Below are 24256 nucleotides of genomic sequence, written 5' to 3'. Positions count from 1 at the left end.
ATATATATATATATATATATATATATATATATATATATATATATATATATATATATATATATATTTATATATATATATATATATATATATAAAACTAGTGGCCTAGCTTATATTTATTTATATAAATAAATAAAAGTAGTAAATAATAATGTCAGTGCTTATGTGGGAGTAAGAGCGTAATGTGTATATATATATATATATATATATATATATATATATATATATATATATATATATATATATATATATATATATATATATAAATATATATATAAAAGTAGTGGCCTACATAACAAAATTAAAATAATGTGATGACAATAACTTTTATTATTCCTTAATGGGGAATTCATTTGTGAATCTCTCCATTCTGTAGGTTACTGAGCAGTGTTGCTCCCTTGCTTTCTCTCTTGATATCAGCAGGGATCATCAGCAGCATTCTCCTGGAGCTTGAGTTGCTGGCCCTCTCACCCTCTCTCCTACCTGCAACACCTCTTGGGCTTTGTTTGGTATTCTGATTTCCTTTATTCCACCCTACAACACACACACACTACTGTACTCATGCACTCACAGCACTGATCATAGACCATAACTTTCTTTGTCATGGTCGTTTTGTGACAAGTAGCAATTCATCTCAACTATATTTGGTCTGTCAAACGTATTTGTAGTGAAGAAGAGATCTATTTAAAAAAAACCAAACCAAAACATTTCAAGGCTCATTTTTTTTTTTTTTTATAGCCTGCTCAGAAATGCCTCAGAGGAGAGGGCTTCTTCCAGTTTCTCCTTGTAAATTTGGAGCTTCTTTGCTCCCTCCTTGGACATGTGCCCCACCAGGGCTTCGGCCATCACATTTAACTCACTGTCAAAAAAGAACAATAAAGGTTTTCAGCCTTACTTCCTTAGTCCATCGCTAAACACAATTATTATATACATTAATCGATGAATTAATTAAATTACACTGACACTTACAGTCGGCATATGTTCGGCTATTCAGACTAGTCAAGTTTTACGGCGGAACTGGTTTACTTCCTGTTTTGTTATCCGTTTTGGAGGTCTCATTTTACATCTCGCGTGGTTCAACGTGACTTTCCCGTGTGGAGGGGGCGTGTCTACGCGACACGCCTCTACGCGAAACGCCTCCCTCTTGCAGGCCGCAGACAGACCCCTCTCGAGATTAATGCTGAAATTTAACTGTGGCAGTGGCATTAGTTTGTTTGAATGAAAAGTGAGCAGGGCTGCTTCTGGGCTAAGGACTGAAATCACCACATTTACGTAAATGAATAAATGTTTTACAATGAACCGATCAGTCTAATACATTTTATTTTGTTAAGTCGACATGGTTACTGTATATGGCAAATTTATTACCACTTTATGACTTAAAATTACTCGGTATTTCTATGGGAGTCCTATGGGAGTGTCGCCACTCTGTTATATCAATCGCTCTGGTCGAGGCGGTGTGTTTCACTGCTTCCTTTCTCCCGATTTAAGGTTGTATGGATCGTATCCGATATATTTCTCTAATTTTTGGTGATACCTGCTGCGTGCAGGCTCGACCAAAAGCTTCGGAGTACTCGCTTTCCATTATTTTCAGGCACCGCTCTCCACTTCCTGCCCTCCATCTGACATCGCCCCGCCCCCTTCACGTTATCATAACCACGTGACTGAAAACAAGCTATCCTTGATTAAAAAAAATGTATATACAACAACGCTTCTACCATTATTTTAATAGTGACTGTAGCCTACTTACCAAGAACTCCAATGACAGATGCTCTGCCTGTGTCCTGTCGATCCGCAGTCCGCTCTGTGCTGCGCTCCCGTCGAAGTGGTTAAAAAAATGGACAGTTAAAATTTGAAGTGATTAAAAAAAAAAAAAAAAAAAAGGACAGTTAAAAATTTGAATTTCAGCGCATCTGGGCTGCGGTGCCGAAACGGATTTGAGCCGAACGAATGTTTATGACTGTCAGCCAGCTGTCAGCATGAGTCTCCACCCAGACTCGTTGCAAAGCTGGGTCAGAGGCGCTTGGTGATGTGACTGCTACGCGGATCTCTCGACTTGTAGCCGGATCCGGTGCAGTGTCTGCTGCTGTCTGGGAGGTTGTGTTCACAACTGTGTAACATAACTTATTACCAGCATCATGTTTGTCCACACAGACTACAAAGCAGTCTAAACTAAGTCTAAATGAAATATAAAATGTCATGTGTGTCTCTATTTGGCAGATGTGGGTCCACCGTGAGCTGATGCATGAACTCATCCTATGACAGCACCAGGATCAGCTTGAAACAGCCAGAGCTGGTAAGTTGAGAGTAACCAGTGAGTAGACTCCATCATTTAGACACATTTTAGGGCATTTTGATCATCACATTTCCACGGACACGACTCCCTGTCATCATTTCATCAATTTATAATGTTTAAAGGGACAGTATGGGACATTTACCCCCATCTAGCGGTGCGGTTGCATGTCGGCACGTATTCTTGCTGTTGCGTTTACGTAAACTCGGGCAGAAGTCAGAAAAACAACACACGCTGCACGAGGCAAAACAATACAGGCGTGACAATATGTTGTCATGGTGATGTCGTATTGTTTACCTGACCCACGTTTTACCGGCTTTCTCTCGTCGAGTAAAATAACATCCAGTCGGTTTGCCGACGGCGTCGCTCACGGCGTCATTCAGGTGTCTGACTGCACCTGAAGGCAACACCAGTGCCTCCGTCCTTCCTCACACTAGCTACACGGTGGTGACAGTTTTAACAGGCGCTGTCTGGAAAACTTTCTCCCCGAGCCGAGAAGCTCCGGCGGCCCGAGTTTGAGGTTACTTACAGCCACGGTGACACTGAACGTAAAACATGGCGATTCAACATGGCAGAGAAGGTTCGGTGAACCCCCCCCTGTATGTTTGTAACGACTTCTAACATCTCATTCTAAGGTACGAGAAAGCGCTCGTTTGTATGCGGGCGCGATTCCACTTTTTTTTTTTTTTTTCCAGTATCTTTCCAGTCTTTTTATACTCACAGTTACCATACTGTGTGTTTTTAAGACGATCAGTGGCTATTTTATCTGCTTTTACTGGATACACCGACAGCCGGGGACCTACAAGCTACAGCCAAGCTAGGCTAAGCTAGGCTAAGCTAAATGGCTACCTCCATGTCCCCGGGGGATCACAAACAACTAAGGAAAGCCCACAAAAAGATTGCTGACCTGAAAGATGATGTTCGCCGACTTTCCCAGGAGCTGAGAAGGAAAGAGGACCTGCTCCAGCAGTCCCTGGACGTAGCTCACGAGCAGTGTCTCCGGATCTCATTGCTGTCAGCGGCCCTCCAGGACACGGTGCCCTGGGATCCCACCGGCCCGCGGCCGTCCTTCTGCTCCACCCCCCGCCTCCAGCGATCATGGACTCGGGTTACCCATGGCCGACAGAGGACCCCACCTGGAGCTGTCTCGCCTCCAATCCCACTCTCCAATCACTATGAGGCTCTGTCGCAGCTTGCTGGTGCCCCGTGTGATGGTCGGGGTCCGGGCTCGGCTCCTCCGACCGCCGCGGCGTCCACAGCCTCCCTCCCCGGGGGCGCACCACCTCCCAGGCCCGCGGGTCCCTCGCCATCGGGGGGAAGCAAGGCAGCTACCCTGCACCACCAGGTCGGTTCAGCCTCCCCCACGCTGTCTTCTGGAGGTCCCCACAGCCGCTCTGCTGCTGCCTGTGTTGTCCCCCCGCTGACAGACACCACAGCCTTCCCTCCACTCACGGCGAGCTGCCCTCCAGCAGGTGGGCATCAAACCCGGGGCTGTCCACCTCCGCCGCCCAGCTCCTCATCCAAGCGCAGGCGGCTCGTCGAGGACGCGGTGCGCTGGCACTCATCCCGTTCCCGTTCTTCCCACCAGGCGAGGGATCACACCCGGGGTCCTGGTGTGGGTGGCGGGGTGGCTGAGCTGGCTTGCCCCCCTGAGGACCGAGTGGTCGCGCCCACAACCCTGGTCATCGGGGACTCGATTGTGAGGCACGTCCGCATGAGGGGGGCGTTCACCATGGCGTTTCCCGGAGCCACCGTTGCGGACGTAGCCGGGAAAATTCCGGACATCCTGAGCTCCCATCCGCAGACAAGAAGGATTATCATCCACGCAGGGGCAAACGACATCGCCAGGCAACAGTCCGAACTTTTAAAACAAGATTTTATCCACCTTTTTAACTCTGTCTCACAGTCCCAGGTGACTGTTTTTATCTCCGGCCCCACCCCCACCTGCGGCAGAGGGATCGGCAGCTTCAGCAGGCTGCTCAGCCTCAACACCTGGCTCTCCTCTGTCTGCAGCTCACACCAGGTAGGCTTCATCAATAACTTTGACATTTTCTGGCAGCGGCGACATCTTTTTGGGTCGGACGGGCTCCACCTGAACAGGGCAGGTGCCCGCATGCTGGCTGCCAACCTGGCATACGGCACACAGCATGCCAATCACCCCAAACCCGCACCAGCTGCTCTGTCCCCCTCCGATTGATGTCCCCCTGGTCCATGCTCCTACGCACTCAGTTCCACCTTCCACCATACACTCAATACCGGACTTGGACCTCTGCACATCAACACTTCACCCATTCCCGTTATCATTACACACCATCACCACATCAGACACTACCACACCCACTCTGTGAACTTTCACAATCTCAGATCACTCACACAACAATCCGCCTCTCCCGTCAACAAGCCACCTGTCACCATCAACATGGCACTTTTTAATGTTCGCTCTCTTTTAAACAGAACCTTTTTAATGAATGATGTGATTTTAGACAACAAGTTAGACTGTCTTCTTTTAACTGAGACATGGCTTGGCACTGACGCACCTGCTGTTCTCACTGAGGCTTCCCCACCAAATTATAATTTTTTATTCTCTACTAGAGAGGGTAGAAGAGGAGGAGGTACAGCATCAATTATAGAGGATTCACTGAACTCAAATGGAGTGTTTTTTAACAGTTATGCATCATTTGAATACCATGCCTTTACTTTTAGCAGTCCTCCAATTCTTGGTGTTACTGTATACAGACCACCCCATTACTCGAGCTCTTTTATCAGTGAATTTTCAGAGCTTTTATCTATTATTCACACCTCTTTTAGCAGGATTTTAATAACTGGTGATTTTAATTTACACGTTGACGACACCTCGGATCCAATATCCAGAGAGTTTTTAAATCTTTTAAGTTGTCTTGATTTTAAGCAGCACGTCACACAGCCAACTCACAACAGAAAAACAGAAAACAACCCCCGGTTCCTCTTCTCCACTTTTAATGTTTTAACAGGTGCTAATTCTAATAACGTTTTTAAGACACCAACAGATGATCTTTGTGAGAACTTTGCAGACCACTTCAGAACCAAAATCAGGGACATCAGATCCTGCCTTTTATCCCATCAGGTTTTATCTGTTGACACTGAACTGTTGTCCTTGCCTGAGGAAACACTGGAGAGTTTTGCCCTGGTTGATGCAAGGACGCTTGGTCGAGTTTTCTCCCAAGTAAACCCAACAACCTGCCTTTTAGATCCCATTCCCACATCACTCTTAAAATCGTTTTATGGATTCTTCGAGGAACAGTTTTTAAACATCATGAATTGCTCTCTTCAGACGGGTGTCTTCCCCACCGCCTTTAAAACAGCGGTGGTGAAGCCCCTTCTGAAGAAGAGCAATTTAGATCCAAGTGTTCTTAATAACTACCGACCTGTATCCAACTTACCATTTTTAAGTACAGTTTTAGAAAAACTGGTTTTTAACCAAGTTAATGACTTTTTAAACAGAAAGAACATTTCAGAAAAGCATCAGTCTGGTTTTAGGAAATACCACAGTACCGAGACAGCACTTTTAAAGATTTTAAACGACATCAGGTGGAATTTGAAAAAGCTCACAGTGTTGGTTCTACTGGATCTAAGCGCCGCTTTTGATACAGTAGACCATCACATTTTATTAAATAGGCTTAGACACCTGGTGGGTCTCTCTGGTACTGTTTTTAGCTGGTTTTGTTCTTATCTCACAGACCGATGCTTTTATGTAAGTATGGATACATGTTCCTCGGAAATCCATGAAATTGGATGTGGGGTTCCCCAAGGGTCAATTTTAGGTCCACTTCTTTTTAATCTGTACATGCTGCCCCTTGGGGACGTCATCAGGAGGCACGGCATCAGCTTCCATAGTTATGCTGACGATACGCAACTGTACATCGCCGTGTCTCCTGATGACACAGGGCCAATTGATGCCCTTTTTAACTGCATTTTAGACATCAGGTCATGGATGGCAGTGAATTTCCTACAGCTCAACCAGGACAAAACTGAGGTTTTAGTCATTGGTCCTGAAGGCCAGAGAGAGAAACTTTTACCAAAACTACAGGATCTTAAACCAACACAGTCAGTAAAAAATCTGGGCGTGATTTTTGACTCTGAGCTGAATTTTCTTCCACATATCAAAAATATGACAAAAATAGGTTTTTATCATCTTAAAAACATAGCCAGAGTCCGCCTGTTTCTCTCTCAGGCCAGTACGGAGGTGCTGATGCATGCTTTTATCACCTGTCGATTAGATTATTGCAATGCCCTGCTCTCTGGTCTTCCCAAAAAGAGTATTTTTAATCTCCAATTATTACAGAACTCAGCCGCACGAGTGCTGACGAGGACCAGAGGGCGGGAGCATATTACGCCAGTTTTAGAGTCGCTGCATTGGCTCCCCGTACGCTTCAGGATCGATTTTAAGGTCCTTTTAATAGTTTTTAAATGTCTTAACGGCCTTGCGCCCTCTTATTTATCTGACCTGCTTTTACCATATCAACCCTCGCGGAGCCTGAGGTCCTCCAAAACCCAGAACCAAAACCCATGGTGAGGCGGCATTTAGCTATTATGGCCCCCACCTGTGGAACAGCCTGCCGGAGAGCCTCAGGACCGCAGAGACTGTTGATATTTTTAAGGGAAGGTTAAAAACACACCTTTTTAGTCAGGCTTTTAACTAGATCTTAAATTCTTCTTATGGTTCTATCTTATTTTTCTGCTTCTATCTTGCTTTTAAAGATGTTATTAACCTTAAATAATTTTACTTGTTTTACTTATTTTATTTATTATCTTACATATTTTTATCTTTTTAAACTGTTTATTCTATTAACTAATTTTTTCAATGTTTTTATCCTATCTTATGTTTTTAGTTTTTAGCTTTAACTCCAGTGTTTCCTCAGGGGGGTCTTCCATGCTGGGAGCTGTGTCTGGGCTGCTGCTGGGGGCGCTGTCCCTGGGTCCCTTCGGCTCCGCTGGCTGTGGTCTGTCGGGGTCGGGGGGCCTGGGCGCTGGTGCCCCCTGTGGCACGGCCTGCCACTCCTCCCAGTGTGGACGGCCCCAAAGATAGCGCTTCCTCAATCCTCAGTGTCATGCCATGTCTCCCTAGTGTCAGTAGTGAGAGAGAGTGTGTATGTGTGTGTGTGTGTGTGTGTGTGTGTGTGTGTGTGTGTGTGTGTGTGTGTGTGCAGTATGGGGTGTGGGAGGGAGGGGTTTTTACTTGTAATTTGTTTTTCTGTTTCTATTTTTCTGTGTGTAAAGCACTTTGTGTTGCATTCCCATGTATGAAAGGTGCTCTATAAATAAAGATTGATTGATTGATTTATGAAAGCGATATTTGATTTTTGTCAGTAAAAAGCCAATAAAGTCCCATACTGTCCCTTTAAAGCTTGAATTCAGTGGGGAAGCTTTTAGTCTTCTTCTTTGATGTGGTGCATTTGTGTGGCAGCGTTATAGCGCCACGCCAGCTCCACACAGGCCTGGCACAATACTACAGTACTTTGAGTCGTGTATACACAGTCTGAAAGACCTCATCATTCCTTACTGTCCTACCAGAGCACTCTGCTCCCAGAACGCAGGTCTGTTAGTGACTCCCAGTATCTCTAAAAACAGACTGGGAGGAAGAGCCTTCAGTTACCGGGCTCCTTTACTGTGGAACCAGCTCTCTCCATGGGTCAAAGAGGCAGACACTAACTACATTTAATGGTGGTTGTCTATGTGCTCCACGCGCACCATACTTTCTGCGGCTCCGTGGTTGTTGCATAGTTGTATGTGTACACCATGTGTAATATATTCTGTGTATTATGCTCTGTGTGTATATGGACATATATGTGTACACCATGTGTAATTATGTTTTCTGTGTGTATGTGGATGTGTGCGTACACTATGTGTACATGTGAATGTGCAGGTGTATGTGTACCATGTGCTCGCTATGTGTGGTTTTAGATGCAGCTGTGTCAGCACTTGTGCCCAAGACAAGTTTCCTGTCAAGGACTATTAAGTATATCTTAATCTTAATTTAAGTCTAGGCTTAAGACCCTCCTCTATGACAGAGCTTGTAGTTAGAGCTGGTTCAGGTAGCTCTGAACCATATTATAGCTACACAGCTACAGTATAGGCTTAGCCTGCTGGGGGACACATCACGTTAAAGCCCTCTCCTCTCCTCTCTTTTTGTGTTGTCATTATCTGTTGTACTTTGGCCTTGGTCTTACACCCTCTCTGTGTTTTCCACAGATTTCTCTAGAGCTCCATCTGCAGTGCCTCCTTTCCTCTGCCCCTACACCAACCAGCCTGCCCATCAGTACTCCTGCTCTCCTGTGGATGGAGTGTCACTCACCTCAGATGCTTTTGAAGGAGCTTCAACATGTCTGCTTTCTGAGTTCCAAACTGTACCTACTAAGAATGGCTTTCACAGCGAAACACAGCCTGCTTTCTAGTGCAAAGGATAGTACTAAGACACAGACATGCTGGGTGCTAGGATTTTACAAATGTTGAACAATTAATAAATTCATTTGGAATTTATATTACCTCCAGAACTTCCATTGGCTCACAACTCCTTATCACATTCAGTTCAAAGTCCTTCTCCTCACCTTCAAAGCCCTCCAGAACCAGGCCCCATCCTACCTCACTGACCTTGTTGGACCATCACACCCCTCCTGGCTGTCAGAAGCAATGCAAGTCATCAGGGACTGGGACAGGGAACTTTCTGAATCTTTCTTTTTTTTTTCCTTCTTCTGGTGACACTTCCTGTCTCTCTAAATGGGCGTGGCCAACCGTCACCCCACCTCGTCTGTGAACGCGTGTGTGGATTTATACAATTTGTAGGTAGATGAAAGTGAGATATTTATATTTTCTTATTTTCTTATGATAACATTAAATATTTACACTACTAACAGTAATATTTAGCAAGATAAAAAGTTGCGGAGTTCGCGGCCGTTTGTTTGACGTTGCCTAGGAGATCGGTGCCAAATCTCGTGAGAGTGTGTCGAGACAGGTCTGGAACAAAGTGGATTTTCTCCGGATCTCTCCGTCTGAAAATTACCATTTTGGTGTCAAACTGTTCAGAAGAGATGTGGCTTGTGAAAAATGAGTCCAAAATTTGCTTCAGTGACCGTGGGGAGAAAGACCCGACCATAATCGGTGTTCACATTAAATTGTCCCATAGGAGTCAATACACTCCAAGCTGCCTCTGGTCTCCCTAAAGGGGCGTGGCCGTGCAGAAGCCCAGTGACATGCATACAGGAAGCTGACTCTCATGGAAGGTCTTGGTTTATAAACCGTCTTTGATTGTACAAGTTGGAGAAAGGAACAAGCGGGCACTTCAGTGCGCTGAATTGCGTTGTACGTCTTACGTCAATGAAATAGGAAAAAGGACATTTCTCATGGTTCGAAGTGAACAACGCAATTGAATTATACCTCGTACACGGACCACAAGTAATACTACTTATGATGTAGAGGGGTATAATAGTACATTGCCAGATATTTTATAGAATCCTTCCTTAACAAGCATTGTGTTCAAATGACTTGGGAACACTACAAACATATCCAGCTTCTCAGTAAGAGCAAGAACCACTTTGCGGATGGCGCAACACGCAGTATTCTTGCTCAAATTTTCTGCATCACCAACTGAATGCAAGTAGGTTCCCGTAGCAAAAAAACGAAGGGCTACACATACGGTTTGTCCGACAGTCAGTACGTTTACATGCAGAGCTTAATCGAGCTATGCTCAAAATTCGATTTTGGCGTCAAGTCGGACTTCTGTCCTTGTCTCAATATACATGCAACTGAGAAAAACGAATAACTGACGGGGTCCGCCCCCTCATGCGGCGTCAGCCGTTGTTTCAGCAGGTTAATACGCCCCCTGTCCTGTTGACTTTTCTGTCACCTGGTAAAAAACTGAATATAAACAACTTATAAGCTTAATGATAAATTCTCAACTGCAGTTCCCGACCAGACGCGCCAGTCTGGACCGGATTCACGCTGAGAATAGGATACGGGCTTCCTTTTTCCTCTCTCTCTCTCTCTCTTTTTTTTAATAAAACACTCTTGCTGGTCGCGCTGTGTGAAATGTATTGAATTGGCGCTGACAGGCGGCTTCTCTGCTCCACTTGGTGCCGTCTCTACTGTTGTGGAGCATGTGCACATGCGTTGTCCAGTTCTACTCCGACTAAGGTGTATACATGACGGAGAAAATCTAATTCCAATCGCATTATCTGGGTGTCTTAATCGGAGTTCTCCAACTCCGATTTCAGTCGGACTAAGGTGTTTACATGCACTTCAGTTGTCCAGTTATAGTCGGATTAAGGCAATAATTCGGTTTTTTAAAGTGTCAGTGTCATAAGTGAGTGCACAGCTTCTTCGAGTGGTTATGAGCTAAGCATAAGTTACCATGGTGATCTAGCCTCGTTAAAAGACAGCCACCTTCGCAGTACAGGAGAGGCTGGCTTTACACTCAACATACCTCGCTAACCCACTAAACTGGCTTTGCAGTACAGGCCTCTGGCGCTCGTTTAAATGTTTATAAACACAGACACAGCTAAATCAGACTGACACAGGATGCAGCTCATAACATGTGTCAAGTCAGTCACACACACACACACACACAGACTCTAGAACCAGCTTCATGTGATTACAGTTACAGACACACACACACACACACACACACGTCTGTATGAGAGTGCACACTGAGATTAGGTGACATCCGGTTACATAGGCTCTGAAGCGGGAAGGAGCCACGTACTCCTCCTAGCAGGCGGCATCATACAGTACATTGTCCAATAGCATCATTGCATTATTGCAGAATAAGTTTGCAACAGACCGATCATAGTACAAGTTTGCACTTAGCGTTTATGACATGTCATTGGCCTAGTATAGGTTAACTCATATGTAAAGACAGGAAGAGAGCAGTTGCCTGTAACCGAAGGTTTGTTGTGGTTTTTTACTTAACACCTCAGTGTTTTGACATCTCATTGACATCTCACTGTGGTTTTGGACATGGAGACAAATGCTTGCTTAAGCATAATCACCACAAAATAACAGGAACCAAGATGAACACCTGCATATTGCCCTATACACAGCGAGAAGTTGCAACTTTCACTTTCTTGAAAGTACATGTTCAAAGTTCAACCAAGGGTCATAAACATTAAAAAAAAAAAAAAAAAATCCATTACAATACATGTCCAAAAGCATTTGTAAGGAGGAGCCAGTGAACATCTTCAACAGGTTCAAACACGAATAAGTGAAAGTGTTTAATTCAGACTCCATTTTGCAGTGAGCGGAGCAGAAGGAGAGAAGCTGAAGTCTGAAGCAGGTGAGTGTTAACACAACATTATTAGTATTATTATTATTATATTATGTTTTATTGTTTGTTTTTATTCAATGTTCCATTGATTTTATTGCTTTTAATTGTTTTATGTCTGTTATTTTTGCCTATTATGTACAGCACTTTGTTTTCAGCGGCGGCTGCTTTAAAGTGCTATATAAATTATAGCTGAGTTAAATTGAGTAAAACAGCAGAGAATTATATGTAAGCAGTTGATACTGTTGTGGAAATTTCCTTTAACTTGTGACACACACACACACACGCGCACACACACACACACACACACACACACACACACACACACACACACACACACACACACACACACACACACACACACACACACACACACACACAGTTTGCAACAGACCGATCATAGTACAAGTTTTCACTTACAGTGTAGCGCTTATGACATGTCATTGGGCTAGTATAAGATTAACTCATATGTACACTATCAAATACAAAGGGATTCTGTTATGTAATGAACATCAGCAATGAGCTGACAACTCCTCCTTCTGGCTATATTCAAAAATAAACTACTGTTAAAATTAGCAGAACAACAAAACTTGTTTTGACTTTTTTATTATGCCTTCCATAGTGCCCACTTTCTTCTTTTTCAATGTTTACTTGAACTTAATTTATCTGTATCAATCCTTCTTTGCTTTCTTTTTTCACCTATTCCCATTTATTTATTTAGTGTTGTTATCATTATTACTACCATTATTCTTACTATCATCATTCTCCCTTATCTTCACTCCTTTTCATTTTTTATTTAATTTTAATTTTGTTATTTCTTTACCTTGCACAAGGTATGAGATTATTATTTCTTCACCGTTTCAATTATTCATTAGGTCAAGGTGAGGTCATGTTATAAGCCTTTTGGGTTTTAGACCTCACCTGCACATTTCCCCCCCCTTATCTCTCTCACTAGTTAGAGACACAAGTAAATGTTGTTCTATTTGTATATGTGCAAGTCTAAAAGGTGACATCCGGTTACATAGGCTCTGAAGCGGGAAGGAGCCACGTACTCCTCCTAGCAGGCGGCATCATACAGTACATTGTCCAATAGCATCATTGCATTATTGCAGAATAAGTTTGCAACAGACCGATCATAGTACAAGTTTGCACTTAGCGTTTATGACATGTCATTGGCCTAGTATAGGTTAACTCATATGTAAAGACAGGAAGAGAGCAGTTGCCTGTAACCGAAGGTTTGTTGTGGTTTTTTACTTAACACCTCAGTGTTTTGACATCTCATTGACATCTCACTGTGGTTTTGGACATGGAGACAAATGCTTGCTTAAGCATAATCACCACAAAATAACAGGAACCAAGATGAACACCTGCATATTGCCCTATACACAGCGAGAAGTTGCAACTTTCACTTTCTTGAAAGTTCACCCAAAGTTCATGAACATGTTAAAAGTTCAACCAAGGGTCATACACATTAAAAAAAATCCATTACAATACATGTCCAAAAGCATTTGTAATGCGTTCAAATGAATGAGAATTTTTTACTATGATATGCACATATGACTAAATGTTGTGGAGGCTGAACCAATAGTTATAAGAATTTTCATTCTGATCTGAGAAATGCACCAAAGCAACTGAGAAAAACTGTAATCCATAAAGGTGTAACACAAGAGTTGACCAGCAGATGGCGTTGTTCTGCCTTCCCTTCTCTTTGTCTCAGTGATCATCAACATGATTTATATGAAGCTGGAGAAAAAGTTAGAGAGTATCTCATTAAAGCACATTAGTTCTGATTTTAAACAACAGACAATGAAATAACTAGTGTAAACAACTTGTAAATTAACAACACACACTCACAGAGTCATGTGACTTCTTGTAAATGCAAAGAAGATGAAGGAAGTGAAAGTGTTTAGTGGGTTGAGACTCCATTTTGCAGTGAATGGAGCAGAAAACTGAAGTCTGAGGCAGGTGAGTGTTAACACAACATTATTGTTTTCCTCAATGTTCTTCTTCTTGCAGCTTTATTTTACTTCAATTCAATTCAATTTATTTGAGGTGGGACAGTGGAAGTTCATGAACGAAAGCCAGATTGTAGCCACAGGCTAACGTTAAATGTGTCTTTTCATTTAAACATTATATATCTCAGCAGCTCTTCTACCACTGCTGTTTCTTAGCTTTATACATATTGACTCACATTGAATTACAGTTTTCCTCAGTCACTTTGGGGCATTTCTCACATCACTATTAACATTTCACAACAGTTAGTTAATTTCTCAAACACTGGGGCTTTTGAATCTTGTTGTTTGTGGGAATAAATGTATGTGTTTACCTCATATACCAACCATCCCTCGCCCCTGAGTCGAGTCAGAGTATAGTCATCTACTGTAATTGTTCTGGGCTACATTTTCATTTTGAAATATCACATATTGTCAGTGAACGTGCCATGATAGAGCAAGGTGAAAAGTTTACTTTTAGTAAAAATAATATTAAGTTTAGTTCCGTTTAACCTTATTGTCCACCTATGTGAAAATTTTATTTTATAATGTGTGAGTTTTACTGTGGTTACATAAAATTCACAAGTTTTTACTATGGTTCGAAATATTGCTCTGTATTTGCTTTTGGCATACATGATTATTTACTCATGGAGTCACATTGAATTAGTCCATGGTGTTTAGCTCAGTAGATAGAGCAGCCGCCCCATGTGCTACAGGCCTTTCAAGTCCCGCATTAAGCAGCCCTTTCCTGTGTGTTATAACCCCCCTCTCTGCCTCCCCATTTCCTGTCTCTCTCTCTCAACTGCTTTCCATTAAAGGTGAAAAAGCCCAAAAAATATACTTTAAAAAAAAGTTAAGAATTAGTCCATACTGATGTAATACCAGGTTCTGTTCTACAAGTCACTTCTCTTCTTTCTCTTATAAAACACACAAATCGGGATTTTAAACGACACACAATTAAATAACTAGTTTAAACCAGTGTTTTCCAACTTGGGGTCGGTACCCCACGTAGGGTCGCCTGGAATTAAAATGGGGTCACATGAAATGTGTAATTGATAAAAAAAAAAAAATACTGATAAAAATATTTTTAAAACTAATTATTATTCTTTGTAAAATTATAATTAAAAACACCAAACACAATATTCAAATGTATTCTATAGTTTCGCTTTCTCAAATATGAATTGAGTTCAAATAAAATCCAGCATCTTACAATATCTGAGCTGGCGCATCTTGATTGATGGCCACAATCACGTGACTGCACATGAGGCGGGGTCGCCCGAAATTTGTGGTGTCAAAATGGGGTCACGAGCCAAAAAAGGTTATGAACCACTGGTTTAAACAACTTGAAGGTGAACAACACACACTCGTAGAGTCATGTGATTTCCTGTAAATGTAGAGAAGAAGGAGGAGCCAGTGAACATTTTCAACAGGTTCAAACACGAATAAGTGAAAGTGTTTAATTCAGACTCCATTTTGCAGTGAGCGGAGCAGAAGGAGAGAAGCTGAAGTCTGAAGCAGGTGAGTGTTAACACAACATTATTATTATTATTATTATTATTATTATTATTATTATTATTATTATGTTTTATTGTTTGTTTTTATTTATTGTTTTATTGTTCCATTGATTTTATTGCTTTTAATTGTTTTATGTCTGTTATTTTTGCCTATTATGTACAGCACTTTGTTTTCAGCGGCGGCTGCTTTAAAGTGCTATATAAATTATAGCTGAGTTAAATTGAGTAAAACAGCAGAGAATTATATGTAAGCAGTTGATACTGTTGTGGAAATTTCCTTTAACTGTGACACACACACACACACACACACACACACACACACACACACACACACACACACACACACACACGTCTGTATGAGAGTGCACACCGAGATTAGGTCACATCAGGTTACATAGGCTCTGAAGCGGGAAGGAGCCACGTACTCCTAGCCTCGTAAACCAGCCGCTCCCGGAAATGCATTTCATTTCATTTCATTTGAACGGAGAGTCTGGCCTCATCCCCATTCTAAGCGTTTGGCCTGAAACCCTCAGAAGGCCGAGCCAATCAGTGTCGCCGCTGTGATTGACACAGCACGTTGGCCAATCAGGGACCGACTGCTGCAAAGCCCCGTCACTACACCAACTTGCTGATTGGCTGAATGGGGTTGTCTGTTAACGCTACTACTCCCGCCCAGCTTCGGCCCACCCCAAACGCTTAGAGGGGGAATGAGGCCAGACTGGTGGTTTTGGACATGGAGACAAATGCTTGCTTAAAGCAGAAGTGAGTGATATATTTGTGTTAATATAAGTCTTAAATAGTTATATCTTCCGACAGCAATCACTTACATAGAGTGTTTGGACTGAAACACGGGTCTGTCAGTCCCTCTGCTCTGCTCTGAGCCCAGGAGAAAACATTTATCGTATCCTACAGTTTTTATCCAATGAGGAGAGAGAACGGCATGCAGGGCTGTGTGTGCAGCCAAGGAACGCCGTGAATGTGGTGACGTAGGGACGAGGACTGTTATGGTGCGTTCAAGGAAACTCGTATTTTTCCGACCGTGAAGTGGTACCAGTTCGATCTGGTACGAGTTCACGGGTCAGAAGTTATGAGTGGCCGTTATAGTGACTTTCACCGGTAAAACAGGTCGGAAAAACACGAGTGGGTTGCCTGGAACGCTACAAAGTCGTAAGTTGTGACTTGAAGCTGTAATTTACGATTTCAAAAGCCTGCCTGGAACGCAGCATTAGCGAAAACGACCGGACCACTTACTTCTGCTTTAAGCATAATCACCACAAAATAACAGGAACCAAGATGAACACCTGCATATTGCCCTATACACAGCGAGAAGTTGCAACTTTCACTTTCTTGAAAGTTCACCCAAAGTTCATGAACATGTTAAAAGTTCAACCAAGGGTCATAAACATTTAAAAAAAATCCATTACAATACATGTCCAAAAGCATTTGTAATGCGTTCAAATGAATGAGAATTTTTTACTATGATATGCACATATGACTAAATGTTGTGGAGGCTGAACCAATAGTTATAAGAATTTTCATTCTGATCTGAGAAATGCACCAAAGCAACTGAGAAAAACTGTAATCCATAAAGGTGTAACACAAGAGTTGACCAGCAGATGGCGTTGTTCTGCCTTCCCTTCTCTTTGTCTCAGTGATCATCAACATGATTTATATGAAGCTGGAGAAAAAGTTAGAGAGTATCTCATTAAAGCACATTAGTTCTGATTTTAAACAACAGACAATGAAATAACTAGTGTAAACAACTTGTAAATTAACAACACACACTCACAGAGTCATGTGACTTCTTGTAAATGCAAAGAAGATGAAGGAAGTGAAAGTGTTTAGTGGGTTGAGACTCCATTTTGCAGTGAATGGAGCAGAAAACTGAAGTCTGAGGCAGGTGAGTGTTAACACAACATTATTGTTTTCCTCAATGTTCTTCTTCTTGCAGCTTTATTTTACTTCAATTCAATTCAATTTATTTGAGGTGGGACAGTGGAAGTTCATGAACGAAAGCCAGATTGTAGCCACAGGCTAACGTTAAATGTGTCTTTTCATTTAAACATTATATATCTCAGCAGCTCTTCTACCACTGCTGTTTCTTAGCTTTATACATATTGACTCACATTGAATTACAGTTTTCCTCAGTCACTTTGGGGCATTTCTCACATCACTATTAACATTTCACAACAGTTGAAATATCACATATTGTCAGTGAACGTGCCATGATAGAGCAAGGTGAAAAGTTTACTTTTAGTAAAAATAATATTAAGTTTAGTTCCGTTTAACCTTATTGTCCACCTATGTGAAAATTTTATTTTATAATGTGTGAGTTTTACTGTGGTTACATAAAATTCACAAGTTTTTACTATGGTTCGAAATATTGCTCTGTATTTGCTTTTGGCATACATGATTATTTACTCATGGAGTCACATTGAATTAGTCCATGGTGTACTTTTGTATTTTGGTGTACTTACGGGTCCCACTTGTAATACACTTGTAATAAGAAATGCTTGTTACAATACTTTGTCAAAGTGGCCTCTCTCCTTGGGGAAGGGGTACACCTGCAAGAAAATGGGTGAAACCACAACCCATGTTGCCTGGGCAACCTTTTCCATCAATCTTCCTCCTGCCTCTTGAGTCTTGGAACATGTATGCTGTTCCACAACTTAGTATATGTAACAGTTGTGTTAATACACCTTTGTTACTCTTTGATACAGTGGAATGAGCACATTAAAATAAAGTGTACCTGCTAGGATACCTCAGTTCTTACACATTAACTGCAATAACCAGTGTCTTCGATAGTGTACCACTTGTGCTGTTACACAACATAGTCTATGTAACAGTTGTGTTAGTAGCCTACACACTTGTTACTCTTTGATACAGTGAAATAAGCACATTAGTAAATAAAGTGTACCTGGGTCGGGATACCTCAACTCTTATAAATTAACTGCGATAACCTGTGTCTTTGTACTGTCTTTGAGGGTTAAAAAAGTTAAAATGCGAAGTTAAAGTTCATGAGTTGATAATTAAGCAGGTTTAAAAAGTATATGTGCTGTATTGTAACAATACAAAGTATTGTTACAAGCATTTCTCATTACAAGTGTAACAAGGACCTGTAAGTACACCAAAATACACTATGTATTTACAATTTAAAGTTTTCCTCAGTCACTTTGGGGCATTTCTCACATCACTATTAACATTTCACAACAGTTAGTTAATTTCTCAAACACTGGGGCTTTTGAATCTTGTTGTTTGTGGGAATAAATGTATGTGTTTACCTCATATACCAACCATCCCTCGCTCCTGAGTCGAGTCAGAGTATAGTCATCTACTGTAAGTGTTCTGGGCTACATTTTCATTTTGAAATATCACATATTGTCAGTGAACGTGCCATGATAGAGCAAGGTGAAAAGTTTACTTTTAGTAAAAATAATATTAAGTTTAGTTCCGTTTAACCTTATTGTCCACCTACGTGAACATTTTATTTTATAATGTTAGAGTTTTACTATGGTTCAAAATATTGCTCTGTCTTTGCTTTTGGCATATGATTATTTACTCATGGAGTCATATTGAATTAGTCCATGGTGTTTAGCTCAGTAGATAGAGCAGGCTATCTTGGACTCAAATGGAAGCTTATGAATTAAGGAAATTTTCTATATACATGTTAGGCATAGATATTCTCCATAAAGTGCTGAAAAATAATAATTTTCATGAGAATTTGTCAGGCAAACAGTAATTTTTTTTTTGTCTTTTTGGGATGTTGAGGGTGATATCTTAAAATCGAGTTGCAACAAACCCCAGAATCTTTTTTTCATGCCTCCCCCTATGTGTCAAGATACTCTCTGCCAAATGTTATAGTTGTATGACTAAATATTTGCATTTACATAATTTTGCCAGCAAAATGACCCCAGAAAGGGGTTTTAGCCCCCTGTAGCTTTCCAGCAGCTAGTTGACCGGGTTGTCCACCCAGGTTTTAATCCTTCAAGTTCCTAGAGATCATTTCTGCTGTCAAACCTTTTACAACGCTCCGCGTCTGTTTTTTTGCTTTGTCCCCTGGGTATCAACAATTATTATTATTATCAAAGTGTGAGTGTGTGACTGAGTTTGTGGACTGTGGAGAAAAGAAGAGTCCACATTGAGACACTGAGAAAACAGGAGACAACAGGAAGTGATGAGCTGAATAATATACATGAAAACTAACCTGGTGGAGTTTATTATACTTGTGTGTATGTGTCCCTCTCAGACTGACTGCAGTCCTGAAGATGAGCGTTCGTGTGGACAAAGATGTGGACGGAGCAGAGCCTATAAAGATTGGCTGGTCTAATGATTTGCTAGAACCTGGACCTGGACCTGGACCTGGACCTGGACCTGGACCTGGACCTGGACCCCCAGAGTCACAGTGAGAGACAATTTCTACTGTAAACTGAGCTGAAGATGATTCAGTCATTAGACTCATGTGAAGGAAACAGAGAGAAACCAGGAACCAGATCCATCAGACTTGACGGTTCACTACAAACCTCAGAAACAGAGACACAGGTAACACTTTACAATAAGGGTCCCTTAATTAACGTTAGTTAGTACATTATTAAGCATTAATTAGCCTATTAGCCTATTAGTAAGCAGTTAATTAATGTTTACTACTCAAAGTCAATTAAGAAATTAAAAGTTGAATAATGTAATTAGTTATCATTATGTATGCATTAGTCAGCATTAATTAACACATTAGTTTATTATTAAGGCTTCATAATGTACTAACTAACGTTAATTAAGGGACCCTTATTGTAAAGCGTTACCGAAACGGTATCCATCAGACTGATGAAGCAGAGCATCCTCATGTTCATAGGTGGTTTCAGACACGCCCACAATCAGCTGATCTCATGTCAACACCTGTGTGAGCTCCACCTGTCTGTAGAGCTGTCAGTGGACAGAAGGACAGAGAAGAGACACAGTATCTCCATGTTGGAGATAACTGTAGAGTGGAAATATTTAGAGACAGGAGTCGGTATCTCCTATTCTGCCCGTACGGCATTAAGATAAGATTTTGTCAAAGTAAAATAAATATTTATTCAATCTGACTCAATTTACATAAAAACATTTGACGATTAAATATAGATGACAATTAGTAGTTAACCAGTAATTCAAAATATAAGCCTTCCTTCTGCTGTTAAGGAATCTGAAATCAGTCTGTGATGGCAGATAGCCTATAGGTTAAAAACCACTCAGTGACCTTCTTCACATGGGAAGAATAGCCCTGATGCCTCTGTCATCAGATAACTGATCAGTGATTTATGAATAGCAACATGTTTGTGTTTGTAGGGGTCAGAAGGACAGACTGAGAGCAGAGTCTCCAGGATCCATCTGTCCGTCCGTGAGGAGTGACTGTTCCAATGAGCCACCACCAGACTTCAGTGCTGGACCTGGACCTTCAGAGTCACAGTAAGACATACGGCTGTCAACGAATATTCTAAATTTGAACATATATTCAAATTGAATATTTAAAAAAATACAGAGATTCAATTGTGAAAATTAATATTCAACTGTGAAAAAAAACATATGCGGCTGCTTTGCAAGTGGACGCACAATGATCGGTCAGGGACACATCATAGGAGTTGCCCTTGTACAGCATCACTCACTGCTGAGAGTGATGCTGTCAAACTAAGACAACTCACAGCTCTTCTGCTCATACTGTCTTAATCATTTACAGTTTTTCTCAATTTTTTAAGATGTGGACGCTGATGCACACCTAAAAAATCTTGAAAAACAGGTGCGTTGCGTCTGTAGGAAGCAGTATGGTGACAGTTCTCCCCATTGCACCCAATTGTTTTCTGGGGTCATTTTTGACCCCACTGAGGACAAACAATGTTACCCCTTTCAATAAAACACCCATAATTCAATCAAATTACTTCAAATGTATTTTTGTTGTTAAGATCATAGTATTGAACAATCCCCATTATTTTCAGACCATTTGATGAAAAAACAAACATTTTATGACAGAAACAGTTTTCATTTGGGGTCAAAAATGACCAATAATTTTTGTCCCAATCATGGAAAAACTTAAATGCATGATATTTTTGACATCAAGTCGCAGGCCGGGCGTTGGGCGGGCGTGGACTGGAAATGGCTGGGAGTTTGAGACCCCTAAGTTTAAAAGATAACAAAGAGGCAGCATGACAAAGTGTGATGCTACTTTAAGAAATGTATTAATTTTGCAGTCTTTATCTAGGATCTTAGTAGATCAGGCCCTGACAGTCTAATGTCACCTCAGGAGACTGGCTGCTGCCACTGAGATGACCTGTTGCTCCCAGTTGGCTGGTCCCACAGGTGACTGAGTGGCTTTTCACTTCTCTGAAAACATCGGAACAAATTTCCAAGCAGGCGTCATTTGCATAAACAAACCACATATTGTTGTGTGGTGGCAAAATTAGATTCTGTTTACTTAATGAATAATCAAAAAGAGTCTTCACACGTCGGGGTCTTGAGTTTTAATAAGCATTCAGAAATGTCACACACAGACAACTGAACAGCACGGTCAGTGAGTGACTGAACTAAAGATGTTCTCAGGCTCACCATCTTTATAGCTCCCAAAACCAAAAAGACAAAAATACATGCCTTCCGCTATGACCCGGTGTAAGACATAACAATCTTGTAAGACACCCAAGGACCCTTTGTCTACTGGAGCCATCTTCAGCTTTTAGCCCTGAGTGTCTCCAACCTCCACAGTCTCCATACTCCTCAAACACTTTACAGGCTGTTATGGTCTGGCTCACAGGACCACAACAAAAACGATCAAGGGAGGACGGAGGAACGATAATAAAGATAGAATTTATTTACAAATAATAGAATGTGCAACATAACCATAACCAAACAGAAACAAACGAAAAAAGGCAACGGTGGCTCGGACTGAGCTTCGCTGGCGGCAGGCAGAGAGAGACCGAGCAGACTGCAACCATCTAATATAGACCACAGGTCACAGGTGTTTCACATCAGGGCCCCGCCTCGCCATCAGCCACTGCAGGGGGGAAGGGAGAGTACAGAGACAAAACACATAGACCGGCCTGGGCCGTCACAAGGCTAAATGCCAACATTTTCCATTACAGCAGATCTAAATGTTTTTTTTATTTTCTATATATATTTTCATAACATTTGCGCTTTCTCTGGCACTAAGCAGCTTTGAGGAGGATGGTAGGAACCCGGCTCTAAGTTTCACTTTCACTTTCATAAGTCACGACGAGGAGGGAGCAGGCAATGCAGCACCTTTCCGTCGGATTGTGTATGTGTGTATACTGTGGAAAAATACCCTGGAAACAGAAACTTTTTTTCCCCAACTTTTTATTAGTCTCCATGAGAAAAACATAAAAACAAGACAAGAGCAGAAAGAGCTTAATTACAACAACAACAACAATAATAACAACAATAAACAAAAATAAGTAAATACAAAACAAACACAAGATGGAAAAAAAAGACATCCCACTTCCCACCCCACCCCAGGCAGCATGGACACGTCAATACAAGGACAGGCTCAGAACATCAGACTATGCTTGGACAGTGTAACAATAACATTAATTAGAGTAAATAAGTAACAATTAGGAAAAAAGTAGAATAAAGAAAAGAGAGGGAAAAAAAGTTATTGTAAAACACACACACACACACACACACACACACACACACACACACACACACACACACACACACACACACACACACACACACACACACACACACACACACACACACAAAGAATAGCGACATACAAGGCTCTAGAGATCAGTTTGAGGGCACAAAAAGTTCTTAATTTTCTCTATTGAAGAAGTCCCTGTGATAGTGGCTTGCTTTGCATTGTGCATTCTGGCTACTGACACCTCCATGTGCAGGATATCTAACAAAGAAAGTAGCCAGTGAGTCCGAGAAAGAGAATGAGCAAAGTGCTAGCATCTTTTTGGCAGCTTTCAGGCTAGCAAATAAAGCAGGGTAATGGTAACTAGGTACATTTAAAGCAGAGGTGTCATTCAATAAAAACAATTTGGGACAGTATGGGATTAATACATCAAAAAGTTTAGTCAATGTTAAAGATATCATTTCCCAAAAGGTTGTGACTTCTGGACAATACCACTACATATGCATGAAAGATTCAACATCACGATTTGGGCAGAGATCACAGTTTGGGGAGGATACAAGTTTCATTAGATGGAGTCTTCTAGGTGTAAGATACACCCTTTGTAAAAAATTTGAAGTGTATCAATTTATGATTGGGATTTTTGGAAACTCTGTCATCAGATAACTGATCAGTGATTTATGAATAGCAACATGTTTGTGTTTGTAGGGGTCAGAAGGACAGACTGAGAGCAGAGTCTCCAGGATCCATCTGTCCGTCCGTGAGGAGTGACTGTTCCAATGAGCCACCACCAGACTTCAGTGCTGGACCTGGACCTTCAGAGTCACAGTAAGACATACGGCTGTCAACGAATATTCTAAATTTGAACATATATTCAAATTGAATATTTAAAAAAATACAGAGATTCAATTGTGCAAATTAATATTCAACTGTGAAAAAAAACATATGCGGCTGCTTTGCAAGTGGACGCACAATGATCGGTCAGGGACACATCATAGGAGTTGCCCTTGTACAGCATCACTCACTGCTGAGAGTGATGCTGTCAAACTAAGACAACTCACAGCTCTTCTGCTCATACTGTCTTAACCCTTGTGTTGTCCTCCTGACAGAATCACAGTGTTGACCAATGGGGTCAACACTGTGATTTGACTGTTAAAAAGTACAAAACCTAACATTATCACACAAATCTGTATTTAATCTTTTTATTCAACTTTAGACCAACCTATTAACTCATTGAGTGCCAACCACGTAATTTCTCGTTTTTCGTTCCCATGCGTGCCAAAAACGAGATTTCTCGTTTTTTGCTTTTTTTTTAAATTATGAAATTAGACACTTTAACACACCTTATTTGTAAATTTGGGGACTCTACGACAAGTAGAATTGAAATAGATGACGATCAAAAACTCATGACAGCTCATGATCTGGAAGTTTTTATCATAACTCGGCTTTTTCAAACGGAGTTCTGCATGTGGATGCAGCAGCTGCTCTGCTCTCACCCGCGAGGCTCCAGCTGCTCGGAGCTGAACCAGGAAGCTCTCAGCCGCCAGTCCCGCCCGG

General features: G+C 41.5%; 1 long non-coding RNA gene across 1 annotated transcript; it reads left to right on the top strand.

Annotated features, from left to right (window-relative positions):
• Positions 1 to 19454: 19454 nt before the first annotated feature.
• LOC310985864 lies at positions 19455 to 23528 on the top strand. The gene is made up of 3 exons (XR_014595381.1): positions 19455 to 19486; positions 20404 to 20523; positions 23408 to 23528. It is a non-coding gene; the product is annotated as an uncharacterized lncRNA (long non-coding RNA).
• Positions 23529 to 24256: the final 728 nt, after the last annotated feature.

Source organism: Trachurus trachurus (assembly GCF_905171665.1).
Source record: "Trachurus trachurus genome assembly, chromosome: 1".
Taxonomy (NCBI): domain Eukaryota; kingdom Metazoa; phylum Chordata; class Actinopteri; order Carangiformes; family Carangidae; genus Trachurus; species Trachurus trachurus.
The sequence above is the reverse complement of the archived record's forward strand: the minus strand, read 5'-3'. Positions and strand labels throughout refer to the sequence as shown.